This window comes from Pinus tabuliformis, chromosome 9 (assembly GCF_031772625.1).
Source record: "Pinus tabuliformis cultivar Carrire ecotype Pingquan chromosome 9, CPIR1, whole genome shotgun sequence".
Classification (NCBI taxonomy): Eukaryota; Viridiplantae; Streptophyta; class Pinopsida; order Pinales; family Pinaceae; genus Pinus; species Pinus tabuliformis.
The window spans coordinates 1947723116-1947748376 of NC_142307.1; positions in this window are offsets into that span (position 1 = coordinate 1947723116).

The window sequence follows — 25261 nt, forward strand, 5'->3', positions numbered from 1 at the left end:
ACTCTTTGAAGCCTATTTTCCAGCCATTCGACATACTCCAACTATACTGAACTAAAGGAACTTATGAGAAAATAAATTATGAAATTGTGTTTCTATCATCTAACTTGAGTGGAGATGAAATCTACAAGTGACCTTACACAAAAATATGGCAATAAATTAGAAAAATATGGTTTATTAAATAAGATAGAGACTTGAGTCAAATGTCTAGGAGTCTACTGAGCCAAGGTTATAAGTTAGAAGTTTTAATCCATTCACCTGTCTTGAAATGTGATCGCATGCATTTATTTTAGCCCCTGCAAAATGATTCTTGAATCGAAACAACATATCCCATTGTTTGACTCAATTGTCCCATGAGGGGACTATTACTATGAGTGTATTATTGAGCATTAACATATATTAAATAAGAAAAGTCACAAATGTATTGTTGAGCAAGAATAGTTTGCAACTTTCCCAACCACATATTGCATAGTGGAAGGGAATCACAACTAAGAAATGATATCATAATTAACTTGATATATAAGGAGTGACCGATGCTCACTAACCACTCCTCAACCATTCACAATTTATGATTACAACAATAGATGATTGGAACAATTTCTATATTTTTATGCAACTAGATCACAAAATAGAAGAGGAGATAGATCAACGACTTCAAAATAAGCCTCTTCGAGGGGGCAACCTCCTTTACATTACACAAATGAACAATTTCTGGATGATACAAATGATAAGATCTCCTTTTTATATATAAGAGTCTAAGGGCTCACAATATAATCAGAGCCGACATAACAATAATAATGTAAGGGCACAACAATAACAATAGTGGGATTCTATGGGGCACAATAATAACAATATGGGGACTACATGGGCACAACAATACAATAAGGGGGTTGCACTAATAACAATAACAGGATACACTAGTAGTATAGGGACCTAACATGCCCCTCTCCTTCAAAAAGTGTTTTCCTCAATGCTTGAGTAGTTTTGGATTCTTATGTATAAAATTCTCGTCCTCCCATGTGGAATCTTCAATGGGTAAGTTCTTCCACTTGATGAGATACTCTAAAATTGATCGATTTCGTAGCTACCGGGTTCTTGTTTCCATGACTGCTTCAAGTTCCAATATCGTTTTTCCTTCCTCGTCAAGCTCCAATAATATTTTGAACTGGGAGATTGTCATCTATAGCTTTCTTTAAGCATGAAACATGGAGAACTTGGTGCACTGGGGAAGATGCAGGAAGCTCCAATTTGTATGCCATAGTACTAGTCCTATGCAACACCTTGTAAGGACCATAGTACTTTGGTGACAATTTATTATCCTTCTTAGCTTGCTTGAGGGACATTAGTTTGTATGGTTGTAGCCGTAAAAATACCTAGTCACCTACATCAAAACTTCTTTTGCTGCAATGTTGATCTACCTGTTGTTTCATTCGATTCCACGCCAAAGTGAGGTTATCCTTTAATATTTGGAGAACATATTGTTGATGCTAGATGTGATCTTCTACTGCTTGAACCTTAGAATTTTCTCTTAAATATTATGTGATGGATGGTGTATGATATCCATAAAGTTCCATAAATGGGGTCATTTTTGCTGAAGCGTTATACCACGATTCAACCAAAGGTAACCACTTGACCCAATGTGTTTGTTTATTAGATACAAAGCAATGAAGATATCCTTCCAAACATTTGTTCACAATCTCTGTTTGTCCATCTATCTTCAAAGTTTGAGGAGTGGTAATTCTTGCAAATGCACTACAAGATATGATCAGATTCATTTCTTCTTTCTCTAGGGTTGGTTCCTAATGTATATCCTCTTCTTTTGATGTTTCTTGATCCTTTTCTTCCTCCTCTTCACAATCTATGTAAAATTATTTCTTCTCAGCACACTTATGAACTTTAGTGTATTTTCTATCACAACTGTAACAAAGCCCTTTTTCTCTTTTTTCTTCCAATTGTTGTGGTTTCAACCTTGTAGGTTGTGGGAGGCTAGGAGAAACAACACTTCCGTATTTATAGTTGTAAGTGATAGGAATCCTTGTTGCCATAATTTTTCTTTCAATTTTTCTTGCCAACCTGAATGCCTTCTCCAATGAATCAGGTTCCCAAAGATGAACCTCATGTTGAATGTTATCCTTTAAAGTCCATGTGAAGACATCAATCATCTACTTCTCTCGAATATCATTTACCCTTAAATTCAATATTTGGAAGTCCTCAATGTGCTCTACCATTGAACCCTTTTGTTTGAGATTTATCAATTGGCTAAAGAAGGTGTTTCTCTTTGTATCCTCATAATGTGCTATCATTTACTCTGTGAAAATTGACCAGGTGACAAGTGGTTTACGAGAACAAATCCCTCTATACCATACAAACTGATTTGGTTCTAAATATAAAGATGCAACATGTACCTTTTGTAATAGTTTCACATCATGTAGATAAAATATTGCTCCATCTGTAGTATCCAAGATACTGGATCCTTGCCATCAAACTTCCTCATATCTCTTTTTCTTGCTTTTAGGAGCTTGATCTTGAAATAATTGTAACTCTATAATTTTAGATCTCCAAGTTTTGAAATTTCGTTCTGTGGTAGCCCTCGAAGTCCTCTTTTCAACCCCATAGGCCTGATTGCGATTGGATTCTCCAAGGAAATGTTATACCTAATCTCCCATGATGACCTGATTATAGACTTCTTCTGTGGAGAGAACTTGTAAGAAGTGCCATGTGTCCCTGTTTCGACCTTCAGCCCTGAAAACAATACCAAACAAACTACATTTAGTTCTCCTTCTGTAGATTTTTACGAAATTTGAATCTGATGTTCAAAGAGAAAGTTATGACGATTTTTCCAAGGTCAGCTATTTGAGATCGAATTCTAGAGCCTACAAAAACCCTAAATTCTTGAGCTCATATCTCTGAAAATTTAGCGAGAAAAGATATGAAATTCAAACACCAGGTTCATCAAGGTTTCTTCTCAAATGGGTTTTAATTTCCGCTTCTGAAACTTTATTGAAAAAGAGTTATAGTGAAAATTCCACGATGACCTGTTTGAAGCAGTGAAACCCTAGAATCCAACGCTTTGATACCAAATGTTATGCAAGCAACTCACAAAATAGAGGAAGGGATAGATCAAAGACTTCAAAATAAGCCTCTTCGAGGGGGAACCTCCTTTACATTACACAAATGAACAATTCTTGGATGATACAAATGACAAGACCTACTTTCTACATATAGGAGTTTAAGGGGTCACAATATAATCAGAGTTGACATAACAATAATAATGTAAGGGCACAACAATAACAATAGTGGGCCTCTATGGGGCACAATAATAACAATATGGGGACTACATGGGTACAAAAATACAATAAGGGGGTTGCAATAATAACAATAAGGGGCTACACTAATAGTATAGGGACCTAACATATGTGTACAACTCTCGCTATGAACTAGTTAATGACCAAAAATGATATTCAGTGCGTTAATATTATTAAAACTTCTTGGGTGATGTGCCCAAGGGATAAGTATTAGTTGGATTTCATATCCAACATTTATTAATACAATCATTATGCACTAAAATCAATTCAACAATAGTCATATTCACTACCATCTCTAACTGAGATGCGGTGAAGCAACCGATGCAAAAGAAATCTAGATATTGAAGCACGCCAAAATCACGAAGTTCCAAAACCAGAGTTGCTTTGAAGCACACCAACGCTTGCTTGCTTGGGTTGCACCATTAGAGAAGATCAAATCCGAGGAGACCATCGATATTTTTCACTGGTGAATATTCATCTTTTTATGCTCAATTCAGGCAGTGGAAGAGCACAGGTTGTTTTCAAGGCGAGATAACGTGGACTCTTGGTCTAAAGATTCGAGCAAGAGACTTTGGAAGTTTTTATTTTTTTTTCTCTTTGTAACTCGGCAAAATTGAAGTTGTCTGGAGGGTCTTTGAGAGTTTTACGTGAAAGAAGATAATATTGGACAGTGCAGACATTTTTTTATCTTTGTGAAATCTGTTGTTGTACAAGAATTTTCCATATACTGCGCGTTGTGTTATATTATTTCCACGACTAGCCTAGCGGGGGGGTTTGAGGGGGGCGGTAGGCCCCCTCTACGGGGTCTGGGGCAACGCCCCGGGAAAATTTCTTTTGGACCCTATATTAGGTGGGCGAACCTACCTATGGTTTTGTGTGTGGTTTCCGCACATGGTTTTGGGCGCGATGGTTTTCATTCCATGGTATTTTGTAGATTTGGTAAAGGGAACTATGTTTATGTTCTAATCTAGGGTTAATGGATTGGTGTTTATGGATGCTTCGGCATGTATATATATGTATTGTAACATTGAAAGGAACATAATGAAAAATCAATCTAGTAGTCCCGATTTTGGGATCCAGGGAAAAATCTCTATGTATATATGCTTTATGTGTTATGCTCTCGCCATTGTTTATTTTCTATTTTTAGAATTCATATGTAGGTAATTTCTGTACGGGCTTAAAACCTACACGCTGCGAGGATTTGATCAAACCGCAGGAAGAGGCAGGTGTACTTAATAGCTACTCTAATAAAGTGTGAATACCTCCATAGAAGACAGAGAAGGTGATGGGCAATGTTTTTCTTGAGAATGACAGTTAGAGGAGTTTAGCGGTGGTGCTCGACAATTGCTAGTAATCTAGGGGATTCAGATTGTTCGTGATATAATTTATCAACAAGAATTATTTTTTTATATGCAACCCCAAACATAAGAGCGAAAAGTCACACCAGAAGAGAAGAAAAATATTAAAGAAAGAAGTGGATTCCCTAGTTCACTTTGCCATTTTCAAAGAAAAAATGTCCACTGGTGTATCGATGGTGGGTCAATTTTGAAGCTACTTTTGGCTTCAGCTTTAAACAATGGATTTTGAAATCCCAAAATGGAAAAAAAATCAATAGTAAATGTTAAAAATGCCAAGCAAATCTTAGACTTGCCTAATTTAAATGGGAACAAAGAAGAAGAAAATAGTCCCAGAGAAAGAAAACAAATAAGAGCAGCAAAAAGAAAGAAGAGTCAACCATTTACGGTCCCACATCTACACCTCTTACTTGGTCATAAGATCTCTATGTCCAAGAATTGATGAAGGCCACAGAAAGGCTAGACATTTTGGAAGCCAAAGAACAGGAAAGGGACTGCAAACTTTCAGATATCACACTTTCAAATCGATGTTTAATGGAAGGTAATAGAATTTTAAAAGAAGAGGTAACAATGTTACAAGATGCTTTAGAGGTAGGAAAACGAGAATGGGAAAACATGAAGGTAGCATGGAAAACCAGGAATGAATCAATGACAACAAACAAGGATGTGATAATCTCTAAAACAACTCAGGTATATACACAAATAGTTCAACAAGCAGTCCTTTCTGAAAATAAGGAAAAAGAGAACTAGAGGACATACATTCCAAAAGAAATCAAAACTATAGCTGAGGACACTAATGGTTACATGATAGAGGAAAAATAAGATGTAAGTTCTCATATAGCATAGGAAAGAGAACACAAATAAAGAAAACATAGGGAAACAAACTTTATTATCAGGGGAATAAGAGACTATGGAAATAATTAAAGCATTTTCAATTCGAAAAGGGAATTTTTGAAAGACAAATTACAATGGAGAGGGAAAATTTTCCAAACAAGGAGGGTGGGAAAGATATGTGAAGAGAGGCCTCGACCCATAAAATTCATCATGGAAAGTGTGCAAGACAAACACCATCTCTTAAGAAAAAAGAAACTCTTTAAAGGCTCACACTTCTTCCTAGATCAAGATTTAACTAGCAAACAACAAGAAGAGAGAAGAGAATAAGTGGAGAAAGTTAGACCAACAAGAAACAAAGGGAAAAGAGAATTGTTTACAATGGTAAAGTGGTTATTGCAGTGTTTGGGCCTCATGGAAAAACAGGGCAGCAAGCTAGCAGTAAAGAAAAAACAAGTAATTCTATAATAGGGAGGAAAACAACAGGATCAACATGGATGAAAAGGGGTGAAGACTCAAATTTGAGTCTTGTGTGCCAAACCGCGTAGCAATCAAATCCTACCCAAGCCTACCTAAGTCTAGTTTTTTGGAACTGTAGAGGTTACCCTTGGAGGAGGGTACCTGGGATAGGGCCTATAGCAAAAGGTAGAGACATAATTTGTCTCACAAAAACTCATGAACATGATGGTTGCAAAACTCCTATGTTTGACGGTTATTTTAAGTTAGAAGTTTGGAACGAGGTAATGTAAAATGGAAAATGATATGGAGGGATACTGGTTTAGTGAAAGAAAAAGAAGGCCATCACATTCAGTTAGTGAAATAAGATATAAATAAACAATATTTATGGTTAAAAATAATAGAGAATGAGAACCACATAAAAATTGCATCATGTTATTTGCGCCTCAAGTATCAAAAACTTACAAAAATAAGGGGTTGGACATCAAAGATATGTATGCAACTTTAAAGAAAGATATTTCCGCATATCCTCAGCAGGGAGATGTTATTTTAGTGGGATATTTCAATGCTAGAAGAACAAATCAACAATCTATTATTCTTTGTTGCAAAGAGGATCACAATCCTATTTGGCTCATTGAAGAGGAGAATCCTCAATTGTTGAGATGTTCAAAAGACGAAAAATTTAGTAATCATTTTGGAGAGGAGTTTCTTACTTTTAAGCAACTTGCTCACAAAATAGAAGAATATATAGAGCAACGACTTTAAAATCAGCCTCTTCAAGGGGGCAACCTCCTTTACATTACACAAATGAACAATTCTTGGATGATACAAATGAAAAAACCTCCTTTCTATATATAGGAGTCTAAGGGGTCACAATATAATCAAAGCCGACATAACAATAATAATATAAGGGCACAACAATAACAATAAGGGCTACAATGACAATAGTAATGGGGGAATCACTAGTATTATAGGGACCTAACATGCCCCTCTCCTTCAAAAAAGTGTTGTCCTCAACGCTTGAGTAGTTCTGGATGCTTTTGTATAAAATTCTCATCCTCCCATGTGGAATCTTCAGCGAGTAAGTTCTTCCATTTGATGAGATACTTTGAAATTGATCAATTTCGTAGCTGTCGAGTTCTTGTTTTTGTGGCTACTTCAGATCGCAATATGATTTTTCCTTCCTCGTCAAGTTTTTGCAATATTGATTGAAATGGGATCTTGTCACCTATAACCTTCTTTAAGCATGAAACATGGAAAACTAGGTGCACTCGAGAAGTTGCAGGAAGCTCCAATTTGTATGCCATAATATCAATATTTTGCAGCACCTTGTATAGACCATAATACTTTGGTGATAATTTATTATCCTTCTTAGCTTTCTTGAGGGACATTTGTTTATATGGTTGTAGTCGTAGGAATACCAAGTCACCTGCATCAAAAATTATTTTGTTGCGATGTTGATCTGCCTGTTGTTTCATTCTATTTTGCGCCAAAGTGAGGTTATCCTTTAAGAGTTGGAGAACTTGTTGTTGATGCTCGATGTGATATTCCACTGCTTGGACCTTAGAATTTTCTCCTAAATATGATGTGATGGATAGTGGATGATATCCATAAAGTGCCATAAATGGGGTCATTTTTGCTGTAGTATGGAAGGAAGTGTTATACCACCATTCAACCAAAGGAAACCATTTGACCCATTGTGTTTGTTTATCATATACAAAGCAACAAAGATATCCTTCCAAACATTTGTTTACTATCTCAGTTTTCCCATCAGATTGAGGATGATAAGATGAGCTATGAGCTAACTGAGTAGCAAGACAAGAAAATAATTATGTCCAAAAATTTCTAGTGAAAATGGGATCTTTGTCGTTTACAATAATATTTGGGTTTCCATGTAGCTTTTGAATTGTTTCCATAAATGCAGTAGAAAATGTAGTTTCTTTAAATGGATGAGATAATCCACAAAAGTGTGCATACTTGGTAAGTCTATCCACTACCACGATGATGACACTCTTTCCTTTGGACTTGGGTAAACCTGTGATAAAATCCATTGAAACCTCCTCCCAAAGTTGGCTTGGAATGGATAAAGGTTTTAATAGACCTAGAGTCTTAATTGTTTCAAGTTTATTTTGTTGGAAAACCAAACATTCTGCCACAAACTTTTGAATATACGATTTAAGGCCATCCCAAAAATATTCCTTCTTAACCCTATTGTAAGTTTTTAAAAATCCTAAGTGCCCTCCTAAGGGAGAGGTGTGCAATTCCATAAGAATCTTTTGTTTGAGTTGGGAATTCTTACATAGGTATAAGCAATCTTTGTACCATAACGAATCATTTTCTAGCTAAATGTATCAGTTGTAACTTTTGAATGAGTGCCCACACTTCTTCATCATTCTTCCATTCATCCCTTGCTTCGTTTATCCAATCTGGTTGGATAATAAGAATGGCACAAAGCAATGCTTCCACATCCTCATACTTTCTTGAGAGTGCATTTGCCACAACATTTTGCTTCCCTTTTTTGTAGATGATTTCAAAGTCATATCCTAACATCTTTGTGACCCATTTTTGCTGCTCTTATGAAGATAATATTTGTTCTAAAAAGTATTTAAGACTATCATGATCCATTTTGAACTTGAAGTGTCTTCCCATTAGGTAGGATCACCATTTCTTAGGTGCATGTAGTATTGCCAATAGTTCCTTCTCATAAATAGCTTTGTGTAAATACTTTCCTTTGATTGGATGACTTTCGAAAGAAATGGGTCTTTCTTCTTGCATTAAAAAAACACCAATTCCATTTCTTCGTCATTCTTCCATTCATCCCTTGCTTTGTTTATCCAATCTAGTTGGATAATAGAAATGGCGCAAAGTAAGGCTTCCACGTCCTCATCCTTTCTTGAGATTGCATCTGCCACAACGTTTTGCTTCCCTTTTTTGTAGATGATTTCAAAATCATAACCCAACATCTTTGTGACCCATTTTTTCTACTCTTCTAGAGATATTATGTGTTCTAAAAAGTATTTAAGACTATCATGATCTGTTTTTACCTTGAAGTGCCTTCCCATTAGGTAGGGTCGCCATTTCTTAAGTTCATGTAGTATTGCCAACATTTCCTTCTCATAAATAGCTTTTTGTAAATACTTCCCTTTGATTGGACGACTTTCGAAAGAAACGGGTCTTTCTTCTTACATTAAAACAACACCAATTCCATTTCTTGAGGCATCGCATTTGACTATACGTTGTAATAGTCCATTTTTTCAGGCTTCTGCTTGTGTTTTTAGTTCTCGCCTCCTGGTGTTCAATTATTCTAATCCGATCTTCAGCTTCATTCTTTATTCCTTCACTCTTTTACGCTTCTGTTGCATAACTCCTTAGGCTTAAATAAACTTACAGTATACCTTCACTGTAACGTTAAAGTTTCCTCCAACTTTGTCTGTATGTAAACCCGATACAATCTTCCCTGCACTTTGTCTTTGCGTTCTGCATACCTGCAACCCTATGTTATGTAGAATTACTTCTAATACACACACATTCTATAATTCCATCAATCAACACACATCACACACTCAGGAATCGAAATCTCTTTGTATATATAAACAAATAATTACATCATGAGTCTTTATCTCTCTCTAGCCTGATTTTCTTATCAATGGCCTTTTCCTTTCCTATCTACCCATAGGCTTACAATCAAACCTATCTAACTCTCAAACCAATTCCTAGCTAGCTAACCTTCTTCCATACCTTTTAGGCTTACATTTACACAAAAGGATTCTATAACCAATTCCTGGTTTAGATCCATAACCTTCTCAACAAAATCGTAAAATCTTTTCTTTATCCCTAAGGATCCTCTCTAATCCACCAAATCATGAACTAATTCCTAATCTAATTTTTTACAATTAATTCCCAAATCTCTCAATCTCTATGAACTCTCAATTGTCCTAAATCTCTCATCAAAATTACTCAAAACCTTAATAATTACATTAATTTAATATTAAGGAAACCAACTTCCTTGAAAACACAAGACCCACCATGTCTACTAAAATACAATGATATTTCTGAGCCAAATGTTCCTGCATCACTTCTACAGACTTTGTTTGGGCAATATAAAGAGTTGTGAAGACTCCTTCATATGAAGACAAGTTGTCATGAATATAGCAGTGATGTTGTAGGTTGACAGAATTCAGTGAAGAGGATTTTTGGAGAAAAGAATTACTATCAAACATATCTAGACAAAATATAGTATTGGTTTGGATCCCAGAGGGTTGGTGCCCTGAATATTAGAGCCTCGAACAAGACAGGGTTGGTGCCTTGACAAGACAGGGTCAGAGCCCTTGGGGTTGGTGCCTCAAAACTGAAAGGATTGGTGTCCTTGGATTTGGTGCTCCTAAATCTAAGGTTGGTGCCTTGACAAGACAAGGTTGGTGCCCTAGAGGTTGGAGCCTCACAAAAGACCAAGTTGGTGCTTGGAAACAGGTTGGAGACCTATATATATTTTACCTGATTTATTGTAAAGATTATATTAATAAAACATTTATTCCTATTGTTCGTTTTGTGTTCTAAATATAATTTATTTAACTGGTAAAAATAACAATTGAAAAGAAATATTGATTCACCCCCCCCAGTATTTCCAACAATTGGTATCAGAGCGAGTACCTTCACTCAAAGCCTAACAGTTTGAAGGTTGATCAATTAGAAAACAAATGGAAAAGCGAGGGAAGAAATTCTCAAATCCTTGAATTTGAATTCAATTAATTTGTAAAGGCTCCATGGTTCAATGGAAAATTTGATATATGGGAAGCAAGAATGAGGAATTTCTTAAAGACTCAAGGCATTGAAATCTAGAAATTAGTGATTGTTGATAACATGATGGATGGAGAATCCAAGGAGTATAATGCAAAAGCAATGAAAGAAATCTTGAATGGGCTTCCAGGTTCTATAAAGAACAATTTAGGAAAATGTTCGTCAGCAAAGGGTATATGAGACAAACTTCATGACCTTCACTCAAAAGGAGCATTGACCATGACCACTAGTCAAGAAGATGGTGGAAACCAAGAAGGAAATCCAGAACCCATCATAGAAGCTCAAAATGAGAATTATGACATCAAGGCTAAAGAAGACCTAGAAGATGAAGAGAATTAAAAAGATTTTGAAGAAGATCTCCTCACTAAACTTATGGCTGCCATGGAAAAGATTATCAGTTTGAAAAAGAAAAACGAGGAACTTAAAAAGAAAGCACTAGTTGGTGACCTAGACCAAACAAGGAAGAAATTTGACCTTTTCAAGCTTCAAGTACAAGAAAGGGATGAAGAGCTTGCCAAGCTTAAGAAGGAATTTCATCAAATCAAAAGAAAGAATCATGAAGAAGTCATATCCATGACAAATCAATTGGATAAAGCAAAGAAATGGGAAAATAACTTGTCAAGCCACCTTGAACAAAGGCACAAGATCTTGAACAAAATTTAAGCAAAGATTGGTCAATACAAGGAGGAGGTCTCCTCCCTTAGATCACAACTAGAAGAAGCAAGGAAACAAGCACAAGGAACTGAGAAGACAATGGAAGAATTGGTAATCATAGAAGGATAGGTTGATGAAGAAGAAAAGGAGAAAAACACCATTATATGTCAACTAAAAGCAAAGGATGAAGAAATATTCAAACTAAAATCTGACCTCAACCTTCTCAAGGTTGAAACATGTAAAGCTACAAGGATCATGGAAGAAATGGAGAGCAGTCTAGCTAAGGAAAATGAAGAAATCTTCAGAATGAACTTAGATATCATCTCCCTTAAAATAGAAGCAAATGAAGCAATACATATCAAGGAAGAGTTTGAGAAACAAATTGCTAAGAAGAATAATGATTGTGAAAGATTTGAAGAAGAGATTGTCTCCCTCAGGAAAAAGGTTGAAGGGACGGAATTTTTTTTTAAGAGCTCTCAAGCCTTGGATGACATGCTCAACCATCAAAGATCCCCATTTGATAAATTAGGTCTTGGCTATGAAGTAGAATCCTCAAGCAAGAATGATAATGCTTCAAAAAACAAGGATGTGAGGAAGCCAGAAAGAAATGTTGATGCTCCCGGTTCCAGCAAGTGCAAGGATAAGAGTCAAGGCAACAATGAAGGAAATCCTATTCCAAGAAGAAATGTAGATGATGTCAAGGATGCAAGAAGCAATGGTTATAATCAAAGGATCTCAAGGTAGAAAGACTTTAGAAGTACATCAAGGAAACCTTCTTCTCCCAGGTACCAAAGTATATTTCTTGGTTATTATTATTCTTGTACAAAATTTAGACACATGGAAAAAGATTGTAGTGCATACCACAAAGATAGACATTATGGTCCCCGACAATCTCCGATAAGCAATTCTGTAGGAAGAAATCATGAATTCTTATTCATGAACAACATAGAATGCTTCAAGTTTCATAACATTGGTCATATGGCATGTAATTGTAACTTAACTTGGGATCCTATACAAGTTAGAACCATGCCAGAGAACAGAATTACACAAGTATGGAGAAGAAAGAAAATACAATTCGAAAATCTCTTGAACTCTCCAGCCAAGAACACATGTTGTTGACTTGATGAATATATCCTTGATATTCTAAGTGTTTGATGATGGGATTCTGCCAAAAAGAGACCACACATACAATTAGGGGGAACTTGTGATTCTTGATCATTATTGCAGAAGCTATCCGTGAAAGGGTCCTTATGAAATCCTTGATGAGCTATATTAACAATCATTCTTTGATAGATCATTTCTCAGGAACACTCCTTTGAAAGAACATGATCTCCTATCTATCCAATGGACCGTTGTTAAATATATCTTCCACTTAATCTCAAAACAGAAATTGGAGCAGCAGAAGGCCATTTAATGCTAATTAGCGAATAACTATGTTGTTGTTATTACAGAAGTTGAATATTTTGACTCAGGGATTTGATGTGAGAACAGGTAAATTATGGACACAAATAGAGGCAACCTTCAAAAAAACAGATACATCTGGGGATGAAGCTTGAAGCAAGAGCATTTGGCAGCATCTAACAAAACTGAAGCATTGAAAAAAGCTTCCAATTAGTAAAAAGAATTCAAAAGAAGTCACAGATTGGATGTAAAATCTGCTAGTAGAAATAAATTACAAACATTTTTAATAGAACACAAGGAAAAGTGGCTCATCAAAAGTACTATAGAAATAAGAATGTTGCATAGTTGAATATAAGCTCAGTTTAATGCTGATCACTTTGGAAAATAGCAACAGTGAGGGACAATCTCTCACCATCTCATCCGAATGCAATAATGTTAAAATATTGAATGGTAGTGACTTAAGGAGAAGTACATAAATACAAAGGAACTCGAATTTGAAGAAAGATAGCGAGAAAGACAATTTCAGTGGTTTTCTCTCTTGTTTCGGACTATGAAGACCTCTTAAATATGACTATGGAAACAACATAATATAGACAACAATCCTTCTATCTTGAGCAATAAGAAGAGCACCATGACAAGGAGAGCAGTTTGAAAAGAGGAGCAGTTCGACACGGGGAGTCCTCGTGCACACCTTTTCCATTGATGTAAAAGGGGGGCGAGAAGAATAATATTGCCATCAATGAAAAAGGGGGATATTGTTAATCTAGGTTGTCATTGATGTCAATATAGCAGTGTTTGTGATGGAAAATTATTTGATACATGATGTTGCCTATTGATGCCCATTGATCATAACGCTCATAGTGATGAATGTTTGATATATGATGATATGATGAGATGGAAGATCCAAGTGGATTAAATACATATATATGGATAGAATAAAAGCAGTAGAGCCATCAGAGTACTTTATCAAAAGCCATCAAAGAAGAGCTATCAGAAATCATAGGAGTAAAGAGAAGCCACAGAAGCAACAAGCCAAGACAAAGAAGGGTATCGCACATGCCCAAGGGTAAGTGCTATCAAAAGAACAAAGTGGAAACTTATGTCAGAGGAGTAGAGCCATCAAAAGAGAAGCCATAACGGAGGAGTTAACAGTAAAGACCACAAAACACATCGACAACTTATATCGACGCTTTATTGGCAACTTTATTATATGCCATTACACAAAACCTGCGATTGCAATTTGAGCTGCAGATCCGACCGTTCCAATAGAACAAGCTTTAAAGGAATATTACATCACATTGGAAGTTTCATATTTCAAGTATTAAAGGGTTCTGTAGTGTAGCTTCCAGATACATCGCATTCAGTTTGTTTATAGTCGACATTTCGAACCAACAACGATGGTTCATCATCAGGATTTGAAAAATTGTTGAAAGACTAATCTCATTTTTTAATAAATAGAGATGTGTGAGATGTTAGCCGACAGTTTTAATTGTTTTATTATATTTAGTTAATTTTGATTGTATTTGTGAAATATAGGGTTTTATTAATTAATTAATTAATTAATTATTATTATCTATTTTTTTTATTATTTTTTTTAGGGTTATGGTTATATTATTTTGATTAATTTCGTAATTATCTAAATTAGTTATTTAGTTTTGATTATTTTTAATTATTTATTTTAATTATTTCTAATTACATCTCTTTTAATGAATTCTTGAATTTAATTATTCTAATCCTATTTGTTTTAATTAATTTACTAATTATATTTATTCTAATTATTTATTATAGTTAATCCTCTTTCTTTTTTTTTTAAAGCCTCGATTGCGATATTACTGCAGACCCGAAACAGGTTATGGTAACAACCCTATACAATATCGCATCCATCATGTCGCAAGTCTTGAAGCCTTGTTATATTCAAATCCTCCGATTGGGATATGTATTGTGGACCCGATGGTTCCGCTACAATACACCTTAATACAATATGGCATCCGTCGCAAATCGAAAACCATAAAATTTATTATGTATCACCAACCCAAATCCACCGATTGCGATATGTGTATTGCGGACCTGTCTGACCATTACAATACACCGTTATGTTATATCGCGTCTGCCTCATCGAGAGTCATATAAAAAATCTTAAGAGTTGACATGGCCAAACAACCGATTGCGATAGTATTGCAGACCGCCGATTGTGATAAGGGCGTGGACCTCGAACCATTGATTGTGATAGACCTGATGGATCACCGATTACGATAAAGTTGTGGATCCGATAGATTTATTAATTGTTGTTTAATATTATATCGCGTCCATTTCATTGGCAGTATGAATATCAGCCATGTTACATCGGTGATGTTAAGAGTTGCGATTGTGGGATTTCGGATAATTGCGATTGTGATTAATAATGTGGCATGTGGGACCTCCATATGGGCCTTGCAAATATTAGAAAGGGCCTCTTTGATATATTGCGTAGTAAGAGACCTCCGAAAAGTTGCGATTGCGATTAGAGGTGACGTGGCATATGGGGACCACCAGAATTCTATTATAATATGGGTATAGCCTCTCCTATAATGTGATTTCTGTAAAAAGGCTAAGTTATAATTGATTGAATATTAACAAAATGTCCTCCAATATATTTTAATATACCACCTCATGCACAAGTCGGCCCCTCCACCAATGAACGGGATGTTTCATTTATTGGAAAAACTCATATATATATATATATATATATATATATATATATATATATATATATATATATATATATATATATATATATATATATATATATATATATATATATATATATATATACAAACAAGTTGAAACACTTCACTTGATGTAGTATTCGGGCGTTAATTACAGAGAGAAGAAGTAACATTTCACAACTCATGAACTTGAAGGAACAAAGGAAGCTAAAGATCAAGCAAGAAGGAAGAAAGCCGAAGGTCCAACAGGAAAGAAGCCAAAGGACAAGCAATTCTATTGATTGGGTTATTCTTTGAAAGGCTCGGACCTGTGATGAATTAATCAAGTACAAAATAGTTCTATGAAGGGAAAATAAAGTTTCATTTGTCATTGTTTGAAGGGAGCAGTAGACAGCACCAGCATTGAAGCGTTTGTGAGTTTGTTTCTTGGAAGTAAGATATCACGACAGTAAGAACAGTGAGAAGCAGTCACTCCTGAAACAGTTACCACAATAGTAAAGAACAAAGGGTTGAAAACAAATAATTATCTTTGTGAAGACATTGAGGGCTTAGCGCAACCTATCAAAGATATCATGTTGAAAAGAATCAGCATATCTTGGAGACATTATTGGAAATCATGATGGCTATTTAAAATCATCATGAGGTAACTTCTGCAGACCTTGTTTGGGCAATATGAAGAGTTGTGAAGACTCCTTCACATGGAGACAGGTTGTCATGAATATAGTAGTGATGTTGTAGGTTGACAGAATTCAGTGAAGATGATTTTGGGAGTAGAGAATTACTATCAAACATATCTAGACAAAATATAGTAGTGGGTCGAAACCTAGAGGTTTGGTGCCCTGAAGGTTGGAGCCTTGAACAAGAGAGGGTTGGTGCCTTGAAAAGATAGGGTCGAAGCCCTTGGGGTTGGTGCCTTAGAATTGAAAGGATTGGTGTCCTTGGAGTTGGTGCTCCTAAATCCAAGGTTGGTGCCTTGAAAAGACAAGGTTGGTTCCCTAGAGGTTGGAGCCTCACAAAAGACCAAGTTGGTGCTTGGAAATGGGTTGGAGCCCTATATATATTGTACCTGATTTATTGTAAATATTATATTAATAAAATAACTATTCCTATTGTTCATTTTGTGTTCTAAATATAATTGATTAACTAGTAAAAATATCAATTTAAAAGAAACACTAATTCACCCCCCTCTCTCTATTTCCAACACGGTTATGGCCTAGTGATCCCTGGATCGGACTGTGGATTGTGGTAAAGCTTAGAGACTGTTAGAGTCGGTCTTGAGCCCTCCATCAGCGATCAAAACTCTTTGCATTTTCATAGGTAGGTGTCTCATCAGTGTCAAGTTTTGCATCCCATTAGGCATGCCATAACCCTGATGGAGGAGCTGGTGTGTTTATACCCCTCTTGGCATTGCTGGATCAGATCATTTCAGTCATTAAGCTCTTTCAAGCTTGTCTTGTCTTGTCTTGAGGTCAAATTCCTAGGTCTAGGGTTTTGGTCAAGTATATCTACAAGGTCATGTTTCTAAAGGTCAATAAGTGTTCAGCAAGCCAGAGGGATGTTTCTTTGAAATGTTTTATCTTGTACAGTTAATTTTCACCTTGGATTTAAAAACTCTGTTTTTAAAGCCAAGGTCATTTTTCAAATTTTTTGTAAAGAGTGATGAAATTTCAAAAGACTTCAGTGGACAGTATGCAACCCTGGTCCCCTTGCCAAGATCCCTCAGATGATCTCCCTGCAAAAAGAATCAAGCCAAAGCACTAAATGAGTCAAATTTCAGGATAAAGGAAACCAAAAAGTCAGTTTTATAAAGTGTCAAAGAGAAAACATTAGAAAGTGGGTTTGAACATGAAATTTATTCAAATGAAACCTATAAAGACCCAATCTCCCTCCTTTTACTCTCATTGTGCATCCAAGACACTTGCAAGAGAGTTGGGCGAGTGATTAAGTGAAAGGAGTGAAAGTTGAGCGAATTCGGGCGATTGACAGGCGCGCGACCCCTCAGGTGCGCGTGACTCGTCAGAAGGCTTCCTGCAGTGCATTTTTATAACGGGCGCGACCCATCAGGCCCGCGCGACCCGTTGGGTGAGGCGCGCGACCCGTCAGCGACCTCTCTTCCAAACCCTTTGCAAATTTGTTCAAGCACCCGCAAAATCATCAAATTGCTCGAGGTAGGGTCTCCAAACTTGGAAATGATTGCTGGTTATGTTTGAAGGTCATCATGATTGTGTTTTTAATGATCAAATTGTGCAAGAGAACGCTCCATACGGCTGTATGTAAATTTGTAAAAATTTGCTAGGGTTTGTTGCTGTTTCAATGGTTTTTTCACTTGTATTCATTTTTCCTCATTCCCATTTCATTTTCCCTGTATGTCCATATAAATTTCCCTTTTAAATTTGTAAATAAAATAAACCCTACCCATTTTCCCTAAAAAAATAAAAATCAAGCCCTAAACCCTACCCCTCATAATGCCCATGTAAACATATGAATTTGATGATGCATATGCAGTGATGTTTGCAGTGTTTTTCCCTAAAATCCCTGTTGTATACATGTATTCCCATTTTCCTTGTAAAAATGTCCCTCCCCTAACATTTCCCTCATGTTCCTTGTCCCCTTGAAACAACATATAAATCAGCATTTTATAAAGCAGAAGCAGCAGTACATTTTGTCCACTCTGCTCCTTAAACAATGTCAGAAACCGAAACCTATGAGCAGAGTGATGACCAGTCATCAGCTTCAGAGATTGAGGTACAGAGGAGGCCTCATAAGGGTGGTAAGGGTGGACATCATAAGAGAGAGGAGCCCACCTCTTTAGCAGAGTTACAGGCTTGTCTTATGGCAGTCACATGTTTTCAGTATATGTCTTGCTATGATTTTTGTGAGAGGATCTCACGGATTCAGCACCACAGAGAGTTGGCGCGCCTATTTGTTTTACACTTACATGATGGACATGTCAACCTTGCGGGGGTGAACTTTACATTGACACCCGAGGTGATATCACATGCCACAGGGTACCTAATGTTGGGGAGGTGTGGAATAAGCGCAAGGTGTTGGATAATGTTCACTTTGAGCCTTTGTCCGGCCACCATTCATGAGACATTTGGCAGGTGTGTTTCCATTCAGGTTTCTCAGGAGCGAGTATGCTCCCATGATGAGGCTCATCATGCACTATTTTACCTGTGAGGGCAGATTTTCATAGGTATATTCATATCATATTCGCCTCTTGATGCACTTCACCCGAGTGAGGATGATGACCATCCCTGTTTTCTTCTATCAGAACATTCAGAGGATGGTGCCCATGTTGCAGAGGAAGAGCCCGACACAGCAGTATAGGAGCCTGTACCATTATGGTTTGATTCAGCTTGTAGTATTGCATCAGTTGGCTCAGCAGGGCATCTCATGGGAGGAGTTCATCTCTCGTGAGTCTTTCACAGCACCACCCTCGCCACATCCTGAGGTTGTTCACGAGGAGGGAGGACCATCCCAGCAGCATGACATCCCTGTCACTAGACATGTCAGCTCCTCACCTCTGGTTACCTATCAGAAAGGCCCGAGGGCCTTATTTGCAGCAGCTCGGCGAGTACTATCTCCACAGCAGGTGGAAGGGGTCTCGCCTTCATCATCAGCTCAGCGAGTGTTATCTCCACATCAGGTGGAAGGGGCCTCGATCTCTTCAGCAGCACAGGCAGCACAGAGGGGAAAGCAGCCCAAGATTGATGAGGGGCCATCAGGAGTTCCAGATATTGAGCTTGTTGACCTTGAGGCCTTTTCTCCAAGCCATGAGGCAAAGGAGGTCATTCAGCACCTTAGAGCTGAAAATGAGGTATTGCAAAAGAGACTAGAAGGTGCACAATGGACAATCTCATACCTGGAGCAGTGCAACAAACAATTGGAGGATGAGAAAGCACTTGATGAGCTGTGGAGGATTCATAGTGACCGAATCTTGAACCGAAGAAGACCCGGTGACCCATTGCCTACTGACCGAGAGTCCATGCCCATCTGGGTAAATGCACACTTGGAGAGGTTGTTGGCTAAGGCCAACCAAGAGAAGAAATTGCTGAGGAACATGAAGAACCATTACTGGGCAAGAATGCATGTGTGCAAGGCAAAGATGAAAATGTTTCAAAGGCGGTTGACCGAGGCACTGAAACGGAGAAAGAGGCCCAATCCCCTCCGTATCTTGGCTGAGGCTTCACTCAAGGATCAAGGCACTAAATAGCCTAGCCACAGCACAAATCCCAAGAAATTTTGAGAATTTTGGGTGAATTTTGGCATTTTTTGGCAATTTGCAGGTTTTTCCCATTAATGGGTCTCACCCCCCGCGCGACCCTACATCAGGGCAACTCCTTTTGACCAAAACTCAGCATTTCTAGATTTGTCATGCAAAGTTACATATGCTCATGGATGGACTTGAGATTTGGTGAAGTTTTGGGCCTCCAGAAAGTCAAAAAACTAGTAAAAATTGACTTTCTGCCACTTTTTTGAATTGCAGAAAGCAGTCTTGGGAGATTTGATTTTTGACAGGGAAAATGAACTCCAAATTCAGAAATTCCAGTTGGGTTGGAAAGTAGACTCACAGAACTTTCCAACAAGCCTACGTTTGCTCAATTTGGCCACCTGCAAGTGCCCCAAAGATGGCTCCAAAGGCGCGTGACCCGTCAGGCAGGGGCGCGCGACCTGTCAGGCAGATTTTTCCAAAAATGCGCTGTACAGCTCGGAAAAGCACAGTTTGACCCAGTTTGACTTTTTGGGATGAATTGTGATCCTCTTTGATGTAATTATTGTACTTTTTAGACACTTTTACTCTTATGTAACATTTCTAGAAGATTCATTCATGAAAAGGGTAAATATTAAATGAATGAATTGGTTTCCTAGCTTATAGAGGCAAGTTGTTTTGACTGCCTAGTTTGTAGTGCTTAGTTTAGAAGTGGTTGAAACAGCTCCTAGGATAGTGAGCTCGACCCCTGGAGGCAGGGAAAAAGGTTAGATCATCTATATTATGTACTTTCTTGCTCATTTTCATGGTTTGACTCTTGAGGGAGAAGCTACCATTGTATTATTTCACTGTATCTCTGCAATTTTTGGCTAAGGAAGACCAGGGTTTTGCAGTCCTTTTTGGGATTCTTGTGGACTCATGTGTTGATGGTGTATTTCTCAATGTTCTTGTAAGTGTGTTATGTGAAATCATTTCCTTTCTTTACTTCTGCACATTAAACAAATGAAGTGTTAAAGTAAGAATTCATGCTTGCCATGCTCTGCTTTTAAATTTGTTTAATTTCAATGTTTTCTACTGTCTAAGGGGAATTCAAAGTTATTGTTTGCTCTCCTTGGTTCCTCACCTGTCATTTCTGACCATCCACCTCAATCAAAGGCATCAATACAGTCTCCTACCTCGCCCCAAAGAACCCCCTGCAGAAACTGTGTCCAATCCCCGCACCCAAAATTGCCATCCCCTCAATTTTCCACCAAAAACCCTAAAAACCCTAAATCAACCTTTTTGATCAGTTTACTAGCCTAATATCAGTGTTACCTTATTGGTCATCTCATCTATTGAAGATTTTACCAAGATAGACCGGAGAGAGCCTTCTCCTGCCCCGTAGGGCTGGCTACGAGGTTAAATGGTTTGATGTTGCCTTGAGGTTTTACCTTTCTCAGCCTGAGGTGAAATTTCAAGCACTAACAGAGACTATGAGACATGAAAATTCCTCACGATGTAGGTGGAGAAATCTAGTGGCATCCATGATTGTTTTGGCCTAGTGATCTGGTGGAGATCATGGTAAAGCTTGTTATGACATGTTTATTGTTTTAGCCTAGTGACCTGGTGTGGATTGCAGTAAAGCCTAGTTTCTATTGATGAGGGTGAGGTGTTTTAGCCTCGGGACGCCTCGGTTGATTATTTTGGTTTGAGTCCCACATTCATGCTTGGAATATGGCATGGGGGTGACTGGCTAAAGAGAGATTTGGCTTAGTTAATCTATGTTAGGGTGGAACGTGGTAGTCTCATACCGGGTTGGATTTTGCATTCATTAATAAGAGGTTCTCTCCTTAGTATCTTATGTGTAAATGTATTGGATTATATGTGGATTTTATGGCTAATGTATCCTTGATATTTCTGTTGTTATTATGCTGGTTATAAGCATGTATTATGACAGTGAGGATGTATGACTCTCCTCATGTTTTGATTTATAAATGGATGAAAAATGTATCTATGACCTAATAGATGATAATGCAGTTAATGATATAAGGGAGCAATGCTTCTTAGTGATTCTCAGATAAGTATGAGACCCTATGCTCAGATTTTTTGTTTAAACTTATAGATTACATATTTGTGACATGTTTGAAGAAATGGTTGTCATGGCTAGTAGGGGTCTAGTCAAGTCCTTGTTCAAGTAATTGAATTTGTATCATTATTTTATTGTTATATTTCAATTCTGAAAGTGTCATGGAGTTCTGAGTAGTGAACTGGGCTGAAAAGAGTGGCACAAATCCTGGAGACGCAGGCACAACACTTGGGAAAAAATTCCTCGAAAGCTCCCTTACCATTGTTGTGGGAGTGTCTGGAGCCTCCCAGATGCACCCTTGTCCATATCAAGGGAGTGTCCAGGGGTTTGATGCACTAAAAATTCATTTGGTCTAAGGGGTTGGTTACCTGAGTGCTTGGGATGGCTCCTGGGAGTTCTGTTGCTGATGTGGAAGGTCTGTGTGATGTGTTTTTCCAGTTCCACTTCCTTAACTGACACATAGGGAGTCGAATCATATCATAGTAACTTCTCGTCACATGTTTATGTAGGTTGTTCGGTTACTTGGTTAGATGTGGGAGGAGGATGTTACATTTTCCATTCCTTGATGGCTTTAATTTTGTTATGGTCTACCTTAACACCCTCATGAGACACAATATGACCCAAATATTCTACCTCATGTACCCCAAAGAAACATTTGGAGGTTTTTGCATACGATTGTTTCTTGTTCAATAGTTTGAGCACCCTATCAACATGTGGAACATGATCCTTCCAAGACTTTCTATAGATTAGTATATCATAAAAAATGCTGACACAAATTTTCTAAGGAAGGGTTTGAAAATGGAATTCATCAAACCTTGAAATGTGGAAGGTGCATTAGTAAATCCAAAACGCATGAACAAAAATTCATAATGACCATCATGAGTTATGAATGTTGTTTTTAGAATGTCTTTAGCCTTCATTCTAATTTGATCATATCTTGAACGAAGATCCATCTTGGTGAAGTAAATAGCTACAAGTAATTCATCCAACAATTCATCAATTATAGGAACGCGAAATTTATCTTTAACAGTGATTTTTTTTAGCTCCCTATAACCTAGACACATACACCATGATCCAACTTTCTTATGTACCAATACTACTGGAGCAGAGAAACAACTTTGGCTAGGTTGAATTATACTAGCCTTTAGCATTTTTGCAGCCTTACATTTAATTTCACTCTTTTTGGCATAGGGATATCTGTAAGGTATGATGCTTGGAGGAATACTTCCTAAAATCAAGTGAATAACATGATCATGAACACCAATAGGTGGGAAACCCTTGGGAGTCTCAAATACCTTGGAATGATTTTCAAGGGATTTCTGGAGATATGGGGAAATAGGAGACTTATATGTTTGAACATCTAGTGAGCATAATTGTGCAATTACACCTCTTTGTTCTTCTTTAAAATATTTTTCATGCCATTAGAGTTGATAATATTACTAGGTTTCCAACAATACCCCTTAATTCAATTTCCCTTCCTTCGCAAATTGAAAAAAAGTTCTTGAAAATTAAAAGTTATCATCTCCAAAGGTTGTAACCATTGGAATCCTAATACAACATCAGCACCACCCATTGGAATGGAAATCATTGGACTATTCAATACATATTCCCCCATGGTTAGATTGATATTATGGCATTTCCCTGAAAAATTTATATTTCCTCCAGTTGTTGTAGTGTCAACCTTGTAGGTGATGGAAGGTTAGGAGAGACAACACTTCCATGTTTATCGTAATGAGTGGCAGGCCTCCTTGTTGCCATAAATTTTCTTTCGACTTTTCTTGCCACCTTAAATGCATTCTCCAATGACTTAGGTTCCCAAAGGTGAACACAATGTTAGATATTATCCTTTAAATTCCCTATGAAGACATTAATCATATGCTCCAATAGGAGCATCATTTACCTTGATATGCAATCTTTGTTAGTCCTCAATGTGCTCTTTGTATTGTCATAATGTGTTATCAATTCCTCTGTAAAATTTTACCAAGTTACAAGAGATTTATGAGAGCAAATCTAACCATACCACACAAACTGATTGGGTTCTAAACATAAAAATGCAATGTGTACATTTTGTATGTATTGCACATCATATATATCAAATAATTGCTCCTTTTGTGGTATTCATGTCACTGGATCCTTGCCGTCAAACATCCTCATATCTATCTTTGGAATATGGTTGGTATTAAACCCAAAGCTAGAGTCTCTAAAATCACGATTCACATTATTTTTGTTCTCATTGTTATCTCAAAATCAGGCCCTGGAAGGCTGCAGACCAGGAAGACTTCAAGTAACTATTTCAAACCTACTTTAGGCTGAGGCTTAGCCTCCTCAACCTGAGAGGGCTCTCTCTGGATGTATTAATGATTTTGATTTAAAGTAAGATGGCTAACTCTTGTAGAATAACTATGACAAATATGACTGCTGGAAATACATTAAACAAGTATCCATTGGGCCTATGGAGTCAACAACACCTTAATAAACAATGATCTTGAATTTACATAGAAGTCAGGGCACGTAGCATTTGAATATTCAGAACACAACTCATATGGAACCACAGTTTATAAATGCACACAGGAAATCAGAGCACAATCAGTGAATTCTGAGTGATTGTACATCTATACAACTGTAAAGATTAAGTAAAGGACAAGATCATACATTCTGAACATAGAAATCCTTCATGAATCCTGAGAAGTAAAACCAAATTATATTACTAAAAGTGAGTTTCTACATAAGCCAAATACAAGCTTTGTTCATCAAATTTCCAACCCTTATTACATTGTTGTTTCAGCTATATATAGAGCTCTTCTACCTAACTGAGGTTCCTCCTCCAGCGTGAGGGTAACTCCAATTCTGCCTATGATGACAGCTACTAACATTTTAAACTAACTAATAAATACAACAGACTACAAATTGACAGCTCTAGAAACCTAAAACAATTAGGATTCTAATTCGACATCATGCTGAACATAGCATTTATTAAAATTAAGATGGTGCTCCTACGAGAAAAAGGAGAAAACAGGCTCATTCTCTGACAAGTGGTCTCTTTTAGTTTGGTTGTGATAGGTGTCTGTAGTTGCTTGCTGGCCTTTAATGTCGTATCCTTTTACCTCTGCTGAGAAACAGGAAACTGCCCCGGTACTATGCTTTTGGTTTCCTTAAAATTATTCGGAAGTAATTAGCCACGTTGATTTTCTTGAATTAGTAATGAGTGCCACGTACTTCGTGTGTTGTAAGCCTTTCCATGTACATGTGTGCTGACTGGCATTGAATTCTGCTTCAATGAAAGCTTTGCGGCTTCTACCATTATTTCCAATATTTGTTCAAGTTTAGCAAGGTTGCCCTCATAAATCACAGGGAGATATCTTAATAGTCCATCATATGACTCTGTCTTTCATGCGCTGTGCCTCATCGATTATGATATATTTCCAGTCTACTTTAGAAAGCTTTGCCCGATCTCGCATAACAGACTCATATGTAGTGACCAG